At 43.6% G+C, this 18,603-nt stretch overlaps 14 non-coding genes and 5 pseudogenes across 14 annotated transcripts; all 19 read right to left on the reverse strand.

Annotated features, from left to right (window-relative positions):
* Nucleotides 1-706: 706 nt before the first annotated feature.
* Nucleotides 707-825, reverse strand: LOC142511497 (5S ribosomal RNA; annotated as a pseudogene).
* Nucleotides 826-1,508: 683 nt separating this feature from the next.
* On the reverse strand, nucleotides 1,509-1,627 carry LOC142513734 (5S ribosomal RNA). The gene has a single exon (XR_012809664.1). It is a non-coding gene; the product is annotated as a 5S ribosomal RNA (ribosomal RNA).
* A 683-nt stretch (nucleotides 1,628-2,310) lies between these two features.
* On the reverse strand, nucleotides 2,311-2,429 carry LOC142512936 (5S ribosomal RNA). Its single transcript, XR_012808910.1, has one exon. It is a non-coding gene; the product is annotated as a 5S ribosomal RNA (ribosomal RNA).
* A 684-nt stretch (nucleotides 2,430-3,113) lies between these two features.
* LOC142508710 (5S ribosomal RNA) lies at nucleotides 3,114-3,233 on the reverse strand. Its single transcript, XR_012806914.1, has one exon. It is a non-coding gene; the product is annotated as a 5S ribosomal RNA (ribosomal RNA).
* A 685-nt stretch (nucleotides 3,234-3,918) lies between these two features.
* On the reverse strand, nucleotides 3,919-4,037 carry LOC142515982 (5S ribosomal RNA). Its single transcript, XR_012811801.1, has one exon. It is a non-coding gene; the product is annotated as a 5S ribosomal RNA (ribosomal RNA).
* Nucleotides 4,038-4,721: 684 nt separating this feature from the next.
* Nucleotides 4,722-4,840, reverse strand: LOC142506991 (5S ribosomal RNA). The gene has a single exon (XR_012805260.1). It is a non-coding gene; the product is annotated as a 5S ribosomal RNA (ribosomal RNA).
* Nucleotides 4,841-5,524: 684 nt separating this feature from the next.
* LOC142506766 (5S ribosomal RNA) lies at nucleotides 5,525-5,643 on the reverse strand. Its single transcript, XR_012805046.1, has one exon. It is a non-coding gene; the product is annotated as a 5S ribosomal RNA (ribosomal RNA).
* A 677-nt stretch (nucleotides 5,644-6,320) lies between these two features.
* On the reverse strand, nucleotides 6,321-6,439 carry LOC142515802 (5S ribosomal RNA). The gene has a single exon (XR_012811627.1). It is a non-coding gene; the product is annotated as a 5S ribosomal RNA (ribosomal RNA).
* Nucleotides 6,440-7,122: 683 nt separating this feature from the next.
* LOC142506266 (5S ribosomal RNA) lies at nucleotides 7,123-7,241 on the reverse strand. Its single transcript, XR_012804562.1, has one exon. It is a non-coding gene; the product is annotated as a 5S ribosomal RNA (ribosomal RNA).
* Nucleotides 7,242-7,665: 424 nt separating this feature from the next.
* LOC142510818 (5S ribosomal RNA) lies at nucleotides 7,666-7,784 on the reverse strand (annotated as a pseudogene).
* Nucleotides 7,785-9,239: 1,455 nt separating this feature from the next.
* On the reverse strand, nucleotides 9,240-9,358 carry LOC142514261 (5S ribosomal RNA). The gene has a single exon (XR_012810163.1). It is a non-coding gene; the product is annotated as a 5S ribosomal RNA (ribosomal RNA).
* A 1,353-nt stretch (nucleotides 9,359-10,711) lies between these two features.
* On the reverse strand, nucleotides 10,712-10,830 carry LOC142511037 (5S ribosomal RNA; annotated as a pseudogene).
* A 683-nt stretch (nucleotides 10,831-11,513) lies between these two features.
* On the reverse strand, nucleotides 11,514-11,634 carry LOC142508740 (5S ribosomal RNA). Its single transcript, XR_012806943.1, has one exon. It is a non-coding gene; the product is annotated as a 5S ribosomal RNA (ribosomal RNA).
* A 682-nt stretch (nucleotides 11,635-12,316) lies between these two features.
* Nucleotides 12,317-12,435, reverse strand: LOC142515552 (5S ribosomal RNA). Its single transcript, XR_012811391.1, has one exon. It is a non-coding gene; the product is annotated as a 5S ribosomal RNA (ribosomal RNA).
* Nucleotides 12,436-13,109: 674 nt separating this feature from the next.
* LOC142515553 (5S ribosomal RNA) lies at nucleotides 13,110-13,228 on the reverse strand. Its single transcript, XR_012811392.1, has one exon. It is a non-coding gene; the product is annotated as a 5S ribosomal RNA (ribosomal RNA).
* A 2,498-nt stretch (nucleotides 13,229-15,726) lies between these two features.
* On the reverse strand, nucleotides 15,727-15,843 carry LOC142509187 (5S ribosomal RNA). Its single transcript, XR_012807372.1, has one exon. It is a non-coding gene; the product is annotated as a 5S ribosomal RNA (ribosomal RNA).
* A 680-nt stretch (nucleotides 15,844-16,523) lies between these two features.
* On the reverse strand, nucleotides 16,524-16,642 carry LOC142509585 (5S ribosomal RNA). Its single transcript, XR_012807752.1, has one exon. It is a non-coding gene; the product is annotated as a 5S ribosomal RNA (ribosomal RNA).
* Nucleotides 16,643-17,284: 642 nt separating this feature from the next.
* LOC142510729 (5S ribosomal RNA) lies at nucleotides 17,285-17,405 on the reverse strand (annotated as a pseudogene).
* A 588-nt stretch (nucleotides 17,406-17,993) lies between these two features.
* On the reverse strand, nucleotides 17,994-18,126 carry LOC142510879 (5S ribosomal RNA; annotated as a pseudogene).
* Between the last annotated feature and the right edge of the window lie 477 nt (nucleotides 18,127-18,603).

Genomic DNA, 18,603 nt, shown 5'->3' on the forward strand with positions numbered 1-18,603 from the left:
GCTTAGGAAGTTCGAAATTCGATTCCGGTTCCATTTTATCGTATCCCAGGCATAATAATAGCTTTACATTCGTTATTTCCTTCTTCTTATTTTTTTTTCTATTTTCTGGGAACATTTATCGATTTTTGTTGTCGTGAGCCGGTTCTGTGCGGAAGGGTATGACGCAGATTACTCCGGAGACGGTTAACTAATTTAAAACAATTATTTCGACTGTTTTATCCATAATTTACGTAAACGGTCGCGATACGAGGTCTTCCCAGGGAGGTCACCCATCCTAGCTCTGCCATCGCGCCAGAACGCTTAACTTCATGGTTATGATTGGGCGAGAGCAGGGCCGCGTGTTGTCCATCGCCGCCCGCTCCACACGTACTCTAAGGATATAAGAATAAACATATCACTCAATGTCGGATGCGATCATACCAGCACTAATGCACCGGATCCCATTAGAACTCCGAAGTAAGCGGTAAATCGCAAATTAGAGGGTCTTAGAGAAGGAACTCGGCTAAAATCTCATCAGCTCATTGCGTAGTAATGAGTCTAGTCCGTTTGCCCGTTTAAAATCAAATTAGCCTACAATTTTTTCCAAATCCGGCAGTGCCCGAGCTACTTTCATTTCACATGTCTTATCTGGTCCCGATCGATATTCAGATGATTTGAGCCTAAAATCGTCTGTCAACAAGTAATCAAAAATAGAAAAACACGAAAAATGGTGCAAAACGAGGACTTCCTAGGGGGTGACCCATCCTAGTACTGCTCTAGTCCAAGCACGCTTAAGTTCGGAGTTCTAATGGAATCCGATGCATTAGTGCTGGTATGATCGCACCCGACATTGAGTGGGATGTTTATTCTTATATCCCTCGAGTACGTGTGGAGCAAGCGGCGATGGACAACACGCGGCACTGCTCTCGCCCAATCATAACCATGAAGTTAAGCGTTCTGGCGCGATGGTAGAGTTAGGATGGGTGACCTCCCTAGGAAGACCTCGTGTCGCGACCGGTTACGTAAATTATGGTTAAAACAGTCAAAATAATTGTTTTTAATGAGTTAACCGTCTCCGAAGTAATCTGCGTCATACCCTTTCGCACAGAACCGGCTCACGACAACAAAAATCGTTAAATGTTCCCAGAAAATAGAAAAAAAAGAAGAAGAAGGAAATAACGAATGTAAAGCTATTATTATGCCTGGGATACGATAAAATGGAACCGGAATCGAAATTCGAACTTCCTAAGCGGATTTCTCGAGGAAACGAAAGCTTAACAGAAGCGGTAAATCGCAAATTAGAGGGTCTTAGAGAAGGAATTCGGCTAAAATCTCGTCAGCTCATTGCGTAGTAATGAGTCTAGTCCGTTTGCCCGTTTACAATCAAATTAGCCTACAATTTTGTCCAAATCCGGCAGTGCCCGAGCTACTTTCATTTCACATGTCTTATCTGGTCCCGATCGAGATTCAGATTATTTGAGCCGAAAATCGTCTGTCAACAAGTAATCAAAAATAGAAAAACACGAAAAGGTGTGCAACACAAGGACATCCCAGGGGGTCACCCATCCTAGTACTGCTCTCGCCCAAGCACGCTTAGCTTCGGAGTTCTAATGGGATCCGGTGCATTAGTGCTGGTATGATCGCACACGACATTGAGTGGGATGTTTATTCTTATATCCCTCGAGTACGTGTGGAGCGGGCGGCGATGGACAACACGCGGCACTGCTCTCGCCCAATCATAACCATGAAGTTAAGCGTTCTAGCGCGATGGCAGAGCTAGGATGGGTGACCTCCCTGGGAAGACCTCGTGTCGCGATCTTTTACGTAAATTATGGATAAAACAGTCGAAATAATTGTTTTTAATGAGTTAACCGTCTCCATAGTAATCTGCGTCATACCCTTCCGCACAGAACCGGCTCACGACAACAAAAATCGATAAATGTTCACAGAAAATAGAAAAAAAATAAGAAGAAGGAAATAACGAATGTAAAGCTATTATTATGCCTGGGATACGATAAAATGGAACCGGAATCGAATTTCGAACTTCCTAAGCGGATTTCTCAAGGAAACGAAAGCTTAACAGAAGCGTTAAATCGCAAATTAGAGGGTCTTAGAGAAGGAATTCGGCTAAAATCTCGTCAGCTCATTGCGTAGTAATGAGTCTCGTCCGTTTGCTCGTTTACAATCTAATTAGCCTACAATTTTGTCCAAATCCGGCAGTGCCCGAGCTACTTTCATTTCACATGTTTTATTTGGTCCCGATCGAGATTCAGATGATATGAGCCGAAAATCGTCTGTCAACAAGTAATCAAAAATAGAAAAACACGAAAAGGGGTGCAACACGAGGACTTCCAAGGAGGTCACCCATCCTAGTACTGCTCTCGCCCAAGCACGCTTAACTTCGGAGTTCTGATGGGATCCGGTGCATTAATGCTGGTATGATCGCACACGACATTGAGTGGGATGTTTATTCTTATATCCCTCGAGTACGTGTGGAGCAAGCGGCGATGGACAACACGCGGCACTGCTCTCGCCCAAACATAACCATGAAGTTAAGCGTTCTGGCGCAATGGCAGAGGTAGGATGGGTGACCTCCCTGGGAAGACCTCGTGTCGCGACCGTTTACGTAAATTATGGATAAAACAGTCGAAATAATTGTTTTTAATGAGTTAACCGTCTCCGGAGTAATCTGCGTCATACCCTTTCGCACAGAACCGGCTCACGACAACAAAAATCGATAAATGTTCCCAGAAAATAGAAAAAAAAATAAGAAGAAGAAAATAGCGAATGTAAATCTATTAGTATGCCTGGGATACGATAAAATGGAACCGGAATCGAATTTCGAACTTCCTAAGCGAATTTCTCGAGGAAACGAAAGCTTAACAGAAGCGATAAATCGCAAATTAGAGGGTCTTAGAGAAGAAATTTAGCAAAAATATTGCCAGCTCATTGCGAAGTAATGAGTCTCGTCCGTTTGCCCGTTTACAATCAAATTAGCCTACAATTTTAACCAAATCCGGCTGTGCCCGAGCTACGTTGATTTCACATGTCTTATTTGGTCCCGATCGAGATTCAGATGATTTGAGCCGAAAATCTTCTGTCAACAAGTAATCAAAAATAGAAAAACACGAAAAGGCGTGCAAACAAGAGGACTTCCTAGGGGGTCACCCATCCTAGTACAGCTCTCGCCCAAGCACGCTTAACTTCCGAGTTCTGATGGGATCCAGTGCATTAGTGCTGGTATGATCGCACACGACATTGATTGGGATGTTTATTCTTATATCCCTCGAGTACGTGTGGAGCAAGCGGCGATGGACAACACGCGGCACTGCTCTCGCCCAATCATAACCATGAAGTTAAGCGTTCTGGCGCAATGGCAGAGGTTGGATGGGTGACCTCCCTGGGAAGACCTCGTGTCGCGACCGTTTACGTAAATTATGGATAAAACAGTCGAAATAATTGTTTTTAATGAGTTAACCGTCTCCGGAGTAATCTGCGTCATACCCTTTCGCACAGAACCGGCTCACGACAACAAAAATCGATAAATGTTCCCAGAAAATAGAAAAAAAAATAAGAAGAAGGAAATAACTAAATGTAAAGCTATTATTATGCCTGGGATACGATAAAATGGAACCTGAATCGAATTTCGAACTTCCTAAGCGGATTTCTCGAGGAAACGGAAGCTTAACAGAAGCGGAAAATCGCAAATTTGAGGGTCTTAGAGAAGGAATTTAGCTAAAATATCGCCAGCTCATTGCGAAGTAATGAGTCTCGTCCGTTTGCCCGTTTACAATCAAATTAGCCTATAATTTTGTCCAAATCCGGCAGTGCCCGAGCTACGTTGATTTCACATGTCTTATCTGGTCCCGATCGAGATTCAGATGATTTGAGCTGAAAATCGTCTGTCAACAAGTAATCAAAAATAGAAAAACACGAAAATGGATGCAACACAAGGACTTCCCAAGGGGTCACCCATCCTAGTACTGCTCTCTCCCAAGCACGCTTAACTTCGGAGTTCTGATGGGATCTGGTGCATTAGTGCTGGTATGATCGCACCCGACATTGAGTGGGTTGTTTATTCTTATATTCCTCGAGTACGTGTGGAACGGGCGGCGAGGGACAACACGCGGCACTGCTCTCGCCCAATCAGAACCATGAAGTAAAGCGTTCTGGCGCGATGGCAGAGCTAGGATGGGTGACCTCCCTGGGAAGACCTCGTGTCGCGACTGTTTACGTAAATTATGGCTAAAACAGTCGAAATAATTGTTTTTAATGAGTTAACTTTCTCCGGAGTAATCTGCGTCATACCCTTCCGCACAAAGCCGGCTCACGACAACAAAAATCGATAAATGTCCCCAGAAAATAGAAAAAAAAATAAGAAGAAGAAAATAACGTATGTAAAGCTATTATTATGCTTGGGATACGATAAAATGGAACCAGAATCGATTTTCGAACTTCCTAAGCGGATTTCTCGAGGAAACGAAAGCTTAACAGAAGCGTTAAATCGCAAATTAGAGGGTCATAGAGAAGGAATTCGGGTAAAATATCGTAAGCTCAATGCGTAGTAATGAGTCTCGTCCGTTTGCCCGTTTACAATCAAATTAGCCTACAATTTTGTCCAAACCCGGCAGTGCCCAAGCTACTTTCATTTCACATGTCTTATCTGGTCCCGATCGAGATTCAGATGATTTGAGGCGAAAATCGTCTGTCAACAAGTAATCAAAAATAGAAAAACACGAAAAGGGGTGCAACACGAGGACTTCCCAGGGGGTCACCCATCCTAGTACTGCTCTCGCCCAAGCAAGCTTAACTTCGGAGTTCTGATGGGATCCGATGCATTAGTGCTGTTTTGATCGCACTCGATATTGATTAGGATGTTTATTCTTATATCCCTCGAGTACGTGTTGTGCGGGCGGCGATGGACAAAACGCGGCACTGCTATCGCCCAATCAGAACCATGAAGTTAAGCGTTCTGGCGCGATGGCAGAGCTAGGATGGGTGACCTCCCTGGTAAGTCCTCGTGTCGCGACCGTTTACGTAAATTATGGCTAAAACAGTCGAAATAATTGTTTTTAATGAGTTAACCGTCTCTGGAGTAATCTGCGTCATACCCTTCCGCACAGAACCGGCTCACAACAACATAAATCGATAAATGTTCCCAAAAAATAGAAAAAAATTAAGAAGAAGAAAATAGCGAAGCTAAAGCTATTATTATGCTTGGGATATGATAAAAAGAAACTGGAATCGAATTTCAAACTTCCTAAGTGGATTTTTTCGAGGAAACGGAAGCTTAACAGAAGCGGTAAATCGGAAATTAGAGGGTCTTAATGAAGGAATTCGGCAAAAATCTCGCCAGCTCATTGCGAAACAATGAGTCTCGTTCGTTTGCCCGTTGACAATCAAATTAGCCTACAATTTTGTCCAAATCCGTCAGTGCCCGAGCTACGTTGGTTTCACATGTCTTATCTGGTCCCGATCGAGATTCAGATGATTTGAGCCGAAAATCGTCTGTCAACAAATAATCAAAAATAGAAAAACACGAAAAGAGGTGCAACACGAGGACTTCCCAGGGAGTCGCCCCTTCTAGTACTGGTCTCGCCCAAGCACGCTTAACTTCGGAGTTCTGATGGGATCCGGTGCATTAGTGCTGGTATGATCGCTGCTGACATTGAGTGGGATCTTTATTCTTATATGCCCTCGAGTACGTGTGGAGCGGGCGGCGATGGACAACATGCGGCACTGCTCTCGCCCAATCAGAACCATGAAGTTAAGCGTTCTGGCGCGATGGCAGAGCTAGGATGGGTGACCTCCTTGAGAAGTCTTCGTGTCGCGACCGTTTAAGGAAATTATGGATAAAACAGTCGAAATAATTGTTTTTAATGAGTTAACCGTCTCCGGAGTAATCTGCGTCATACCCTTCCGCACAGAACAGGCTCATGACAACAAAAATCGCTAAATATTCCCAAAAAATAGAAAAAAAATGGGAAGAAGAAAATATCGAATGTAAAGCTATTATTATGCCTGAGATACGATAAAATGGAACAAAAATCGAATTTCAAACTTCCTAAGTGGATTTCTCGAGGAAACAGAAGCGGTAAATCGCAAATTACAGGGTCTTAGAAAAAGAATTCGGATAAAATCTCGCCGCCTCATTGCGCAGTAATGAGTCTCGTTCGTTTGCCCGTTTACAATCAAATTAGCCTACAATTTTGTCCAAATCTAGCAGTGCACGAGCTACGTTGATTTCACATGTCTTATGTGGTCCCGATCGAGATTTAGATGATTTGAGCCGAAAATCATCTGTGAACAAGTAATCAATCAAAAATTTAAAAACACGAAAAGGGGTGCAACACGAGAACTTCCCAGGGGGTCACCTAACCTAGTACTGCTCTCGCCCAAGCACGCTTAACTTCGGAGTTCCGATGGGATCCGGTGCATTAGTGATGGTATGATCACACCCGATATTGAGTGGGATGTTTATTCTAATATCCCTTTTGTACGTGTGGAGCGGGCGGCGATGGACAACACGCGACACTGTTCTCGCCCAATTAGAACCAAGAAGTTAAGCGTTCTAGCGCGATGGCAGAGCTAGGATGAATTACCTCCCAAGGAAGTCCTCGTGTCGCGATCGTTTACGTAAATTATAGCTAAAACAGTCGAAATAATTGTTTTTAATGAGTCAACAGTCTCCGGAGTAATCTGCTTCATACACTTCCGGATAGAACCGGCTCACGACAACAAAAATCGCTAAATGTTCCCAGAAAATAGAAAAAAAAATAAGAAGGAGAAAAGAGCGAATGTAAAGCTATTATTATGCCTGGGATACGATAAAATGGAACCGGAATCGAATTTCAAACTTTCTAAACGGATTTTTTGAGAAAACAGAAGCTTAACAGAAGCGGAAAATCGCAAATTAGAGTGTCTTAGAGAAAGAATTCGGCTAAAATCTCGCCAGCTCATTGCGGAGTAATGAGTCTCGTTCGTTTGCCTGTTTACAATCAAATTAGGCTACAATTTTTCAGAATCCGGCAGTGCCCGAGCTACGTTTATTTCACATGTCTTATCTGGTCCCGATCGTGATTCAGATGATTTGAGCCGAAAATCGTCTGTAAACAAGTAATCAAAAATCGAAAAACACGAAAAGGGGTGCAACACGAGGACTTCCAAGGGGGTCACCCGTCCTAGTACTGCTATCGCCCAAGCACGCTTAACCTCGGAGTTCCGATGGGATCCGGTGTATTAGTGCTGGTATGATCGCACCCGACATTGAGTGGGATGTTTATTCTTATATCCCTCGAGTACGTGTGGAGCGTGCGGCGATGGACAACACGCAGCACTGCTCTCGCCCAATCAGAACCATGAAGTTAAGCGTTCTGGCGAACCGGAATCGAATTTCGAACATCCTAAGCGGATTTCTCGAGGAAACGGAAGCTTAACAGAAGCGGAAAATCGCAAATTAGAGGGTCTTAGAGAAGGAATTCGGCTAAAATCTCGCCAGCTTATTGCGGAGTAATGAGTAACGTTCGTTTGCCCGTTTACAATCAAATTAGGCTACAATTTTGTCCAAATCCGGCAGTGCCCGGGCTACGTTGATTTCACATATCTTATCTGGTCCGATCGAGATTCAGAAGATTTTAGCCAAAAATCGCCTATTACAAATTAATCAAAAATAGAAAAACACGAAAAAAGGTGTAACACGAGGACTTCCCAGGGGGTCAATCATCCTAGTATTGCACTCGCCCAAGCATGCTTAACTTCGGAGTTCTGATGGGATCCGGTGCAGTAGTGCTGGTATGATCGCTCCCGACGTTAAGTGGGATTTTTATCCTTATATCCCTCGAGTACGTGTGGCGCGGGCGGTGATGGACAACACGCGGCACTGCTCTCGCCCAATCAGAACCATGAAGTTAAGCGTTCTGGCGCGATGGCAGAGCTAGGATGGGTGACCTCCCTGGAAAGTCCTCGTGTCGCGACCGTTTACGTAAATTATAGCTAAAACAGTCGAAATAATTGTTTTTAATGAGTTAACCGTCTCCGAAGTAATCTGCATCATAACCTTCCGCACAGAACCGGCTCACGACAGCAAAAATCGCTAAATGTTTCCAGAAAATAGAAAAAAAATAAGAAGAAGAAAGTAGCGAATGTAAAGCTATTATTATGCCTGAGATACGATAAAATGGGACCGGAATCGAATTTCTGACTTTCTAAGCGGATTTCTCGAGAAAACGGAAGCTTAACAGAAGCGGAAAATTGCAAATTAGAGGGTCTTAGAGAAAGAATTCGGCTAAAATCTCGCCAGCTCATTACGGAGAAATGAGTAACGTTCGTTTGCCCGTTTACAATCAAATTAGGCTACAATTTTGTCCAAATCCGGCATTGCCCGAGCTACGTTGATTTCACATATCTTATCTGGTCCTATCGAGATTCAGAAGATTTGAGCCAAAAATCGTCTTTTACAAGTTAATCAAAAATAGAAAAACACGAAAAGAGGTGTAACACTAGTACTGCACTCGCCCAAGCACGCTTAACTTCAGAGTTCTGATGGGATCCGGTGCATTAGTGCTGGTATGACCGCTCCCGACATTAAGTGGGATGTTTCTTCTTGTATCCCTCGAGTACGTGTGGCGCGGACGGCGATGGACAACACGCGGCACTTCTCTCGCCCAATCAGAACCAGGAAGTTAAGCGTTCTGGCGCGATGGCAGAGGTAGGATGGGTGACCGCCCTGGAAAGTTCTCGTGTCACGACCGTTTACGTAAATTATGGATAAAACAGTCGAAATAATTGTTTTTAATGAGTTAACCATCTCCGGAGTAATATGGGTCATACCCTTCTGCACAGAACGTGCTCAAGACAACAAATATCGGTAAATATTCCCAGAAAATAGAAAAAAAATTAGAAGAAGAAAATAGCGAATGTAAAGCTATTATTATGCCTGTGATACGATAAAATGGAACCGGAATCGAATTTCGGACTTCGTAAGCGGATTTCTGGAGGAAACGGAAGCTTAACAGAAGCGGAAAATCGCAAATAAGAGGGTCTTAGAGATGGAATTCGGCCAAAATCTCGCCAGCTCATTGCAGAGTAATAAGTCTCGTCGTTTTCCCGTTTACAATAAAATTAGGCTTCAATTTTGTCCAAATCCTGCAGTGCCCGAGCTACGTTGATTTCACATGTCTTATCTGGTCCCGATCGTGATTCAGATGATTTGAGCCGAAAATCATCTGTCAACAAGTAATCAAAAATAGAAAAACACGAAAAGGGTGCAACACGAGGACTTCCAAGGGGGTCGCCCACCCTAGTACTGCTCTCGCCCAAGCACGCTTAACTTCGGAGTTCTGATGGGATCCGATGCATTAGTGCTGGTATGATCACACCCGACATTGAGTGGGATGTTTATTCTTATATCCCTCGAGTACGTGTGGAGCGGGCGGCGATGGACAACACGCGACACTGTTCTCGCCCAATCAGAACCATGAAGTTAAGCGTTCTGGTGCGATGCCAGAGCTTGGATGGGTGACCTCCCTGGGAAGTCCTTGTGTCGCGAACGTTTACGTAAATTATGGATAAAACTGTCGAAATAATTTTTTTAATGATTTAACCGTCTCCGGAGTAATATGCGTTACCCTTCCGCACAGAACCTGCTCAAGACAACAAAAATCGCTAAATGTTCTCAGAAAATATTAAAAAAATTAGAAGAAGAAAATAGCGAATGTAAAGCTATTATTATGCCTGGGATACGATAAAATGGAACCGGAATCGAATTTCAGACTTCCTAAGCGGATTTCTCGAGGAAACAGAAGCTTAACATAAGCGGTAAATAGCAAATTAGAGGGTTTTAGAGAAGGAATTCGGCAAAATCTCGCCAGCTCATTGCGGAGTAATGAGTCTCGTTCGTTTGCCCGTTTACAATCAAATTAACCTGCAATTTTGTCCAAATCCGGCAGTGCCCGAGCTACGTTGATTTCACATGTCTTATCTGGTCCCGATCGAGATTCAGATGATTTGAGCCGAAAATCGTCTGTGAACAAATAATCAAAAATAGAAAAAAAAGAAAATGGGTGCAACACGAGGACTTCCCAGGGGGTCACCCTTCGAGGGGCGATGGACAACACGCGGCACTGCTCTCGCCCAATCAGAACCATGAAGTTAAGCGTTCTAGCGCGATGGCAGAGCTAGGATGGGTGACCTCCCTGGGAAGACCTCGTGTCGCGACCGTTTACGTAAATTATGGATAAAACAGTCGAAATAATTGTTTTTAATGAGTTAACCGTCTCCGGAGTAATCTGCGTCATACCCTTTCGCACAGAACCGGCTCACGACAACAAAAATCGATAAATGTTCCCAGAAAATAGAAAAAAAAATAAGAAGAAGAAAATAGCGAATGTAAATCTATTAGTATGCCTGGGATACGATAAAATGGAACCGGAATCGAATTTCGAACTTCCTAAGCGGATTTCTCGAGGAAAACGGAAGCTTAACCGAAGCGGAAAATCGCAAATTAGAGGGTCTTAGTGAAGGAATTCAGCTAAAATCTCTCCAGCTCATTGCGGAGTAATGAGACTCCTTCGTTTGCCCGTTTAAAATCGAATTAGCCTACAATTTTGTCCCAATCCGGCAGTGCCCGAGCTACGTTGATTTCACATGTCTTATCTGTTCGTGATCCAGATTCAGATGATTTGAGCCGAAAATCGTCTGTCAACAAGTAATCAAAAATAGAAAAACACGAAAAGGGGTGCAACACGAGGACTACCTAAGGGGTCACCCATCCTAGTACTGCTCTCCCCCAAGCACGCTTAACTTAGTAGTTCTGATGGGATCCGGTGCATTAGTTCTGGTATGATCGCACCCGACATTGAGTGGGATGTTTATTCTTATATCCCTCGAGTACGTGTGGCGCGAGCGGCAATGGACAACACGCGGCACTGCTCTCGCCCAATCAGAACCATGAAGTTAAGCGTTCTGGCGAGATGCCAGAGCTAGGATGGGTGACCTCCCTGGAAAGTTCTCGTGTCGCGAACGTTTACGTAAATTATAGCTTAAACAGTAAAAATAATTGTTTTTAATGAGTAAACCATTTCCGGAGTAATCTGCATCATACCCTTCCGCACAGAACCGGCTCACGACAACAAAAATCGCTAAATGTTCCCAGAAAATTGAAAAAAAATAAGAAGAAGAAAATAGCGAATGTAAAGCTATTATTATGCCTCGGATACGATAAAATGGAATCAGAATCGAATTTCGGACTTCCTAAACGGATTTCTCGAGGAAACGAAAGCTTAACAGAAGAGGAAAATCGCCAATTAGAGGTTCTTAAAGAAGGAATTCGGATAAAATCTCGCCAACTCATTGCAGAGTAATGAGTCTCATTCGTTTGCCCATTTACAATCAAATTAGGCTACAATTTTGTCCAAATCCGGCAGAGCCCGAGCTACGTTGATTTCACATGTCTTATCTGGTGCCGATCAAGATTCAGATGATTTGAGCCGAAAATCGTCTGTCAACAAGTAATCAAAAATAGAAAAACAAGAAAAGGGGTGCAACACGAGGACTTCCCCGGGGGTCACCCATCCTAGTACTGCGCTGTCGCCCAAGCACGCTTAACTTCGAAGTTCTGATGGGATCCGGTGCATTAGTGCTCGTATGATCGCACCCGGCATTGAGTGAGATGTTTATTCTTATATCCCTCGAGTACGAGTGGAGCGGGCGGCGATGGACAACACGCAGCACTGCTCTCGCCCAACAGAACCATGAAGTTAAGAGTTCTTGCACGATTGCAGAGCTAGGATGGGTGACCTCACTGGAATGTCCTTGTGTCGTGATCTTTTACATTAATTATCGCTAAAACTGTTGAAATAATTGTTTTTAATGAGTTAACCATCTCCGGAGTAATCTGCGTCATACCCTTCCGCACAAAACCGGCTCACGACAACAAAAATCGCTAAATGTTCCCAGAAAATTGAAAAAAAAATAAGATGAAGAAAATAACGAATGTAAGCTATTATTATGCCTGGAATACGATAAAATGAAACAGAAATCGAATTTAGAACTTGCTAAACAGATTTCTCGAGGAAACGGAAGCTTAACAGAAGCGGAAAATCGCAAATTAGAGGGTTTTAAAGAAGGAATTCGGCTAAAATCTCGCTAGCTCATTGCGGAGTAATGAGTCTCGTTCGTTTGCCCGTTTACAATCAAATTAGCCTACAATTTTGTTCAAATCCGGCAGAGCCCGAGCTACGTTGATTTCACATGTCTTATCTGGTGTCGATCGAGATTCAGAAGATTTGAACCGAAAATCGTCTGTCAACAAGTAATCAAAAATAGATTAACACGAAAAGAGGTGCAACACGAGGACTTCCCAGGGGTTCACCCATCATAGTACTGCTCTCGCCCAAGCACGTTTAACTCCGGAGTTCTGATGGGATCCGGTGCATTAGTGCTGGTATGATCGCACCCGACATTGATTGGGATGTTTATTATTATATACCTCGAGTACGTGTGGAGCGGGCGGCGATGGACAACAAGCGGCACTACTCTCGCCCAATCAGAACCATGAAGTTAAGCGTTCTGGCGCGATGGCAGAGGGAGGATTGGTGACCTCCCTGAGAAGTCTTCGTGTCGCGACTGTTTATGTAAATATTGGAAAAAACGGTCGAAATAATTATTTTTAATGATTTAACCGTCTCCGGAGTAATCTGCGTCATACCCTTCCGCACAGAACCGGCTCACGACAACAAAAATGTTCCCAGAAAATAGAAAAAAAATAAGAAGAAGAAAATAGCGAATGTAAAGCTATTATTATGCCTGGGATACGATAAAATGGAATGGAATCGAATTTCGGACTTCCTAAGCGGATTTCTCGAGGAAACGGAAGCTTAACAGAAGCGGAAAATCGCAAATTAGAGGGTCTTAAAGAAGGAATTCGGCTAAAATCTCGCCAGATCAATGCGGAGAAATGAGTCTCGTTCGTTTGCCCGTTTACAATCAAATTAGGCTACAATTTTGTCCAAATCCGGCAGTGCCCGAGCTACGTTGATTTCACATGTCTTATCTGGTCCCGATCGAAATTCAGATGATTTGAATCGAAAATCGTCTGTCAACAAGTAATCAAAAATAGATTAACACGAAAAGAGGTGCAACACGAGGACTTCCCAGGGGTTCACCCATCATAGTACTGCTCTCGCCCAAGCACGTTTAACTCCGGAGTTCTGATGGGATCCGGTGCATTAGTGCTGGTATGATCGCACCCGACATTGATTGGGATGTTTATTATTATATACCTCGAGTACGTGTGGAGCGGGCGGCGATGGACAACAAATAAATCCTTATATTATTTCGAAAATTCTGATTCAGCCCTTAAACGTTCGTAAATTGCCCTTAGGTCCCAAATCTTTCGAAATATTGCATTTTGGTCCCTTAAATTTCGATACTTGCATGTTTATTTTATATGCCGGAACGTAAATTTTATCCGTGTGGGTTTTCAATAAAAAAATACGAACTTTTTGGCAATCCGGCTATTTAATTCCCAAACTATTTTTACCAAAACATTACTAATATTTTAATTAATTATAATATAGACTAATTGGCTTAATTAGGGGCTTATTAGGCCTAAAGCCTTGTTAGTGTTTAATTAAGTATATAATATGTAAACCTTTCCCATAACCCTACGATTCTTTCAAAAGGACACGGCCACTCTTCTGAAAGTACCTAGATTACACGGCACACACATGCTTAAAAATCGAGGCAAACTTTCGAGCATTGCCAAGGGAAAGTCTTAGCCAAGGTTCTTGCTCCGTTCTTCGTCATCGTCAACGGTTTTTCATGCGTAAATTACGCATAGGCACACCTATTCTTCCCTTCAAACTATCATCACATCATATTATATTTTTATGCATGAAAATTTTGGGAAACAAGTGACACTTTGAATTATTTTCGTTTTTATGCAATCCATGAAATTCCAAGCATGATTTTGATTCAAACTTTTGTCGTTTACATGTATATACGGGCTGCCATGATATAGGTTATGTTTAGGCATGATTTTACGCGGGATTTAGAGTCCTAGATAATCACCTTAACACCACACATGCAATAGAACACAAGCTGTGCAGCAACTTGCTGTCATGGAGCAAAGGGGTTAGGTTTTATTGTTGCAGGGGCTAGGGCATGCTTGGCTGGTTCCAGGGGTTAGCCAAGGTCGTGGGTGAGTTAGGGATAGAGTCCTAGCCATGCTAGGACTCGCGCTCAAGGGCTGGGAAGGAGTCCTAGCAAGCTATGACTCCCACCGGAGAATCAAGGGGAATTGCGTGCAGGGTTCTGGGCTTGTTGCAGGCTGGTGGGCATGGTCCAGGGGGCTTGGGCTGGGTCAGGTCGAGTCCTTAGGGTCCTTAGCGGGTGCACAACAGGTTGGTTCAGTGGCTGGGTTCGTTGGTAGATGCAGGGAAGCTTAATCAAGAGTCCTTGTCCAACAAGGATTTCTTGGCCATCTTATGGTAGAGGAGTATGGAGCTTGTTTTTTGGTTTGGGCTGTTTTCCATGGGATCTTTGGGCCCAGTAGCGTACTTTAGGATGTTGGTCAAGTTTTGGATCAACATGGTTCGGGGGTAACTCGTGAAAATCAAGAGATGGCTCTAGGTCGAAGATTTTGGGTCATTAGGGTTTTTAAAACTTGGGAAAATTGAAAAATGGTTCACGGGGGTTGAGTCGTGGTTCATAAGGGCTAAAATAATATAAAAAGACTAAATTCTCAACTGGTATCAACACTTAGGAATCTAGGTACATAAGCCTGGAGGTCCTGGGTTCAAGTGTTGGGGAAGGCGAAAGAAACCACTTACCAGGGGTGAGATATTCTATGAGTGACGGTGCATTGGCATGGGCCGAGGCCCATGCTGGACTATCCTAACGACCCATGAACTGTAGTGGTGCGTGGGTATGGGCCGAGGCCTTTGTTGGTTCAGCCTAATGGCCCATGATCGTTACAAAAAAAAGCGCTTTTTTTGTAACGATCATGGGCCATTAGGCTGAACCAACAAAGGCATCGGCCCATGCTGGACCATCCTAACGACCCATGACAAGTAGTGGTGCGTGGGTATGGGCCGAGGCCTTTGTTGGTTCAGCCTAATGGCCCATGATCATTATAGCACTGCTCTCGCTCAATCAGAACAATGAAGTTAAGCGTTCTGGCGCGATGGTAGAGCTAGGATGGGTGACCTCCCTGGGAAGTCCTCGTGTCGCGACCTTTTACGTAAATTATGGATAAAACAATCGAACTAATTGTTTTTAATGAGTTAACCGTCTCCGGAGTAATCTGCGTCATACCCTTCCGCACAGAACCGGCTCACGACAACAAAAATCGCTAAATGTTCCTAGAAAATAGAAAAAAAAATAGGAAAAAAAAATAGCGAATTTAAAGTTATTATTATGCCTGGGATAAGATAAAATGGAACCGGAATTGAATTTCGGACTTCCTAAGCGGATTACTCGAGGAAACGGAAGCTTAACAAAAGCGGAAAATCGCATATTAGAGGGTCTTAGAGAAGGAATTCGGCTAAAATATTGCCAACTCATTGCGGAGTAATGAGTCTCGTTCGTTTGCCCGTTTACAATCTAATTAGGCTACAATTTTGTCCAAATCTGGCAGAGCCCGAGCTACGTTGATTTTACATGTCTTATCTGGTCCCGATCGTGATTCAGATGATTTGAGCCAAAAATCGTCTGTGACAAGTAATCAAAAATAGAAAAACACGAAAAGGGTTCCAACACGAGGACTTCCCAGGTGGTCACCCATCCTAGTACTACTAGCCCAAGCACGCTTAACTTCGGAGTTCTGATTGGATCCAGTGCATTAGTACTGGTATGGTCGCAACCGACATTGAGTGGGGTGTTTATTCCTATATCCCTCGAGTACGTGTTGCGCGAGCGGCAATGGACAACACGCGGCACTGCTCTCGCCCAATCAGAACCATGAAGTTAAGCGTTCTGGCGAGATGGCAGAGCTAGGATGAGTGACCTCCCTGGGAAGACCTCGTGTCGCGATCGTTTAAGTAAATTATGGATAAAACAGTCGAAATAATTGTTTTTAATGAGTTAACCGCCTCCGGAGTAATCTGCGTCATACCCTTCTAAACAGAACAGGCTAACGACAACAAAAATCGCTAAATGTTTCCAGAAATAAAAAAAAAAAGAAGAATAAAATAGCGAATGTAAAACTATTAATATGCCTGGGATACGATAAAATGGAATCGAAATCGAGTTTCGAACTTCCTAAGCGGATTTATCGAGGAAACGAAAGCTTAACCAAAGCGGAAAATCGCAAATTAGAGGGTCTTAGAGAAGGAATTCGGCTAAAATCTCGCCAGCTCATTGCGAAGTAATGAGTCTCGTTCATTTGCCCGTTTACAATCAAATTAGGCTACAATTTTTTCCAAATCCGGCAGTGCCCGAGCTATGTTGATTTCACATGTCTTATCTTGTCCTGATCGAAATTCAGATGATTTGAGCCGAAAATCGTCTGTCAACAAGTAATTAAAAATAGAAAAATACGAAAAGGGGTGCAACACGAGTTCTTCCCAGGGGGTCAACCATCCTAGTACTGCTCTCGCCCAAGCACGCTTAACTTCGGAGTTCTGATGGGATCCGGTGCATTAGTGCTGGTATGATCGCACCCGACATTACTTGTAAAGCGGGCGGCGATGGACAACACGCGGCACTGATCTCGCCGAATTAGAACCATGAAGTTAAGCGTTCTGGCGCGATGACAGAGCTAGGATGGGTGACCTCCCTGGGAAGTCCTCGTGTCGCGACCCATTACGTAAATAATTGTTTTTAATTATTGTTTTTAATGAGTTAACCGTCTCCGGAGTAATCTGCGTCATACCCTTCCGCACAGAACCGGATAACGACAACAAAAATCGCTTAATGTTCCCAGAAAATAAAAAAAAAATAAGAAGAAGAAAATAGCGAATGTAAAGCTATTATTATGCCTGGGATATGATAAAATGGAACGAAATCGAATTTCGGACTTCCTAAGCGGATTTCTCGAGGAAACAGAAGCTCAACAGAAGCGGAAAATCGCAAATTAGAGGGTCTTAGAGAAGGAATTGGGCTAAAATCTCTCCAGCTCATTGCGGAGTAATGAGTCTCGTTCGTTTGCCTGTTTACAATCAAACTAGGCTACTATTTTGTCCAAATCCGGTAGTGCCCGAGTTACGGTGATTTCACATGTATTTTCTGGTCCCGATCGTGATTCAGATGATTTGAGCCGAAAATCGTCTGTCAACAAGAAATCAAAAATAGAAAAACACGAAAAGGGGTGCAACACGAGGACTTCCCAGTGGGGGAAACCCATCCTAGTACTGCTCTCACCCAAGCACGCTTAACTTCGGAGTTCTGATTGGATCCAGTGTATTAGTACTGGTATGATCGCAACCGACATTGAGTGGGATGTTTATTTTTATATCCCACGAGTACGTGTGGCGCGAGCGGCGATTGACAACACGCGGCACTACTCTCGCCAAATCAGAACCATGAAGTTAAGCGTTCCGGCGAGATGGCAGAGCTAGGATGGGTCACCTCCCTGGGAAGTTCTCGTGTCCCGACCGTTTACGTAAATTATAGCTAAAACAGTCGAAATAATTGTTTTTAATGAGTTAACCGTCTCTGGAGTAATCTGCGTCATACCCTTTCGCACAGAACCGACTCACGATCACAAAAATCGCAAAATGTTCCTCGAAAATAGAAAAAATTAGAAGAAGAAACAGAAGCTTAACATAAGCGGTAAATAGCAAATTAGAGGGTTTTAGAGAAGGAATTCGGCAAAATCTCGCCAGCTCATTGCGGAGTAATGAGTCTCGTTCGTTTGCCCGTTTACAATCAAATTAGCCTGCAATTTTGTCCATATCCGGCAGTGCCCGAGCTACGTTGATTTCACATGTCTTATATGGTCCCGATCGAGATTCAGATGATTTGAGCCGAAAATCGTCTGTGAACAAGTAATCAAGAATAGAAAAACACGAAAAGGAGTGCAACACGAGGACTTCCCAGGGGGTCACCCATTCTAGTACTGCTCTCGCCCAAGCACTCCGGCCCAAGCACGCTTAACTTTGCAGTTCTGATTGGATTCGGTGAATTAGTGCTGGTATGATCGCACCCGACATTGAGTGGGATGTTTATTCTTATATCCCTCGAGTCCGTGTGGAGCGGGCGGCGATGGACAACACGCAGCACTGCTCTCGCCCAATCAGAACCATGAAGTTAAGCGTTCTGGCGAGATGGCAGAGCTAGGATGGGAGACCTCTCTAGGAAGTCCTCGTGTCACGACCGTTTACGTAAATTATAGCTAAAACAGTCGAAATAATTGTTTTTAATGAGTTAACCGTCTCCGGAGTAATCTGTGTCATACCCTTCCGCACAAAACCGGCTCACGACCACAAAAATCGCTAAATGTTCCCAGAAAATAGAAAAAAAATAAGAATAAGAAAATAGCGAATGCAAATCTATTATTATGCCTGCGATACGTTAAAATGGAACCGGAATCGAATTTCGGACTTCCTAAGCAGATTTCTCGAGGAAACGGAAGCTTGACAGAAGCGGAAAATCGCAAATTAGAGGGTCTTAGAGAAGAAATTC

Source organism: Primulina tabacum, chromosome 10 (genome assembly GCF_025594145.1).
Source record: "Primulina tabacum isolate GXHZ01 chromosome 10, ASM2559414v2, whole genome shotgun sequence".
Taxonomy (NCBI): domain Eukaryota; kingdom Viridiplantae; phylum Streptophyta; class Magnoliopsida; order Lamiales; family Gesneriaceae; genus Primulina; species Primulina tabacum.